The sequence below is a fragment of the Mus caroli genome, chromosome X (genome assembly GCF_900094665.2).
Source record: "Mus caroli chromosome X, CAROLI_EIJ_v1.1, whole genome shotgun sequence".
NCBI classification, from domain to species: domain Eukaryota; kingdom Metazoa; phylum Chordata; class Mammalia; order Rodentia; family Muridae; genus Mus; species Mus caroli.
The window spans coordinates 37,042,840-37,046,295 of NC_034589.1; positions in this window are offsets into that span (position 1 = coordinate 37,042,840).

Sequence of the window (3,456 nt, forward strand, 5' to 3'; positions counted from 1 at the left end):
TGAATATTTTATTAAGTAATACCTAGAAAGATTCATTTACTTTTTATGTAATAAAAATATGTATGCATCCTTTCCCTGGTAATTTAATTAGCTAATTAAATTTAATCTTACTTTCTCTTTGTCCTTTAACTCTTATCGGTATTTTAAGATAGTGAAGGTAAGTCTTCATACTCTAGATGCATACATGTCTGTAGATGATTGCCTGAAGGAATCAACTCAAAATGTGAAAATTAAAAACATTTTAAAGTGTAACCATGAGCAATGATACTATGTTGGGCTACATGAGGCTTCAGTAGTCAACAACTTCAACAGAAATAAATAATCCCTGATATTGGACATTTTATTTGATAGTGTATTTTTGTGCATTGGTAAGCTCCTACAAGGTAGCTCCACCTTCAGAAGCTTCCTGCAATATAAACAAACATATACCTATATAAAACAGCTTAAATGACATGCAAACTCTTGACATCTTGGTTGTCAGCCTAGCTTTTAACAGATGAACCATCTCTCCTGCCATACACATAAATTCTTAAGTACCAGTTGAGAACTGTTGAGTGGAAAACATTCTAACAAATATGTGAGGCTATTTGTAAGCTTGTTAAAATATGAGAAGTACTATTATATACAGTATTACTAAAAAAGTCAGTGTTATCATCAGGAAATTTTACTAGACTTTTCTCAAAAAAGTTTTACTTGTCAAAATTGTATGTGTTTAAAATAGATTGGTAGTGGTAATTGAAACAATTGTAATATGGTGTTTCTGTTTATGATGTCTGTTTAACCACACACCATAGAGATGGCTCAATGGCTAAAGCATTTGCTGCACTAACATGAAAACCAGATTTTAAATCCAGAGGACTTATGAAAATATTTGGCATGGTAGATTGTAGTAATTGACTTTAATCATAGTGTTCCAACTGCAAGATGAGAGACATAAAGAAAAGTACTGTGAAGTCTAAACGTAAGCAAATAATGAAGTGACATTCTCAATCAAGACTGAAGGTGATGACTGACAGGTGATGTGAGGAATGACCTACACACACACACAGACAAGGTCACATAACACACATACAACATGCACACAGACACATACACAATCTTTTACAGAATGTCTCCTCCATTTTAATCTCTATTATGGCTTATGATTTTTCTCTATTATATTAAAACTAAAAAGTAGATCAATTTAAAAAAACAGCATAGCTTATTATAATTTATTTCACTTTTTCTTGTGATACCTGATGTTATTTCACTGGAAGTAATGAATATGGAATGAGTAGCAAATACTCTCCATTAGTCTTAAGATGTATTTGTGTCTGTACAATTATCTTAATTCTAGTGAGAAGAGATTTAGTTGTCATGTCTTAAGAGCAACATAAAAGACCCAGGAAAATATTCATTAATTCTCAAAATATATTTCTTTCTGTCCAAAATTATAATTTTGGGTAAATTTATTTTTTTAAAGCTCCACTTCAATTTTTGATTATTTTTTGTTTTATAACAATTATTTATTTTTATTACTATCATTATTATTTATGCCACAATTGCAGTTTTTCCTGTCTCTTCTCCCAATGCCTATCCTCCACCTTTGCTTTGCCCACACCCCATCCACTTCTCCTCCATTTCTTTTCTGAAAAGGCCGGGCTCCCATGGCTATTGTGATGGTTTGTATATGGTAAACCCAGGAAGTGGCACTATTAGAAAGTATGGTCCTGTTGGAGGAGGTATGGCATTGTTGGAGTAGTTTTGTCACTGTGGGTGTGGGCTTTAAGACCCTCATCCTAGCTGCCTGGAGACCAGTATTCTGCTAGCAGCATCCAGATGAAGATATAGACCTCTCAGCTCTTCCTCCACCATGCCTACCTGGACTCTGCCATGCTCCACTGCCTTGATAATGGACTGAAAATCTGAACCCATAAGCCAGCCGAAATTAAATGTTGTACTTATGAGAGTTGCATTGGCCATGGTGTCTGTTCACAGCACTAAAACCCTAATTAAGACAGTTATCAACCAATCATGATATATCAAGTTGCAGTGAGCCTTTCTTATATTAAGTGTCAGAAAGGTAACCCAGTAATAAATAAGAGGGTCCCAAAAACTTGAAAAAAGATCCAGAGACAGACTCTGTTCCCATTTTTAGGAGTTCCACAAGAAGACCACACTACACAGCTGTAATGTATATGCAAAGTGCCTAGGTCATAACTGTGCAGGCTTGCTGATTGTTGGTTGAGTGTTGGTGAACCTCACTGAGTCCAAAATTATTCTATGGGCTTTTTTTGTGGCGTCCTTGATTCCTCTGGCTCCTATGATCCTTCCTTTTCTCTTCTGCAGGATTCCCCAAGCTCCTTCTAATGTTTGCCTGTGAATCTCTGCATCTCTTTCCATCAGTTGCTGGATGAAACTTGTCTGATGATAACTAGGCTAAGCACCAATTTGAGTATAGCAGAAAAACATTAGGTATTTCACTGAGTTTTCTTTTCTTTTTCATTTTAACGTTTGTGTTTGGTTCTATACTAGGTCTCTGGGCTATCTAGGCTTTGGGTTCTGACCCTCCAGGCATTACAAGGGGTAGGCTCCCTCTGTGATATGGATCTCAAGCAGGACCAGTTATTGGTTGGCCACCCCTACGATTTCTATGCCACGTTTACTGCAGCCCATATTTAGGCAGGACAAACTGTGGGTTGAAGGTTTTGTGGCTGTGTTGGTGTCCCAATCCCTCCACTGAAAATCTTGCCTAGTTACAAGAGATGCCCAGTTTAAGTCCATATCCTCCATTGTTAGTCTTAGTTAGGGTCCTCCTCATAGATTCCTGGGAGTTTTCATTGAACTAAGTTTCTAACTTGTCCCTGGGATATCTCCTAATTCTAGTTGTCTCTCCCAGTATTGTTTCGCTATATCTTCCCCACACCTGATCTCCCTGTTCTCTCTGACCCTCTGCCTGTGATTTCTATTCTATTTTTCCTTCCCAGGAAAGTTCATGATTCTTTGCTTTGAGCCATCCCTCATTACGTTGCTGCTCTGGGTCTGTGGACTGTAGCATAGTTATCCAGTACTTTACAGCTATTATCCACTTCTAAGTGAGTACACTAAAACTTATATATATTTAAATATAGTTTTCTCATCTTCTTTTAAACAACATTTTATTCTTTGAGAATTTTATACAATGTGTTTTGAATATATCTCCCCTCCACCCAAAATTCTCCCATAATCATTTTTTTTCCTACTCTCCCATATTTTCCCATCTACCTTTGAGATTTCTTCTTTCTTTTTTCCACAGTGAGTCCAGTTTGTGCTGCCCAGCTCATCTTGGAGTAAGACCTGCCCTGGTACACGACTGACCTAAGGATGCACACACCATCAAAGAAAACTGATTCTGTCTTGCACAGCAGCTATAAAAGCTATTCCATTAGCTTCTTTGCTATTGTGCCCACCTTCCCTCACCCCAGACTGTGATTTTGT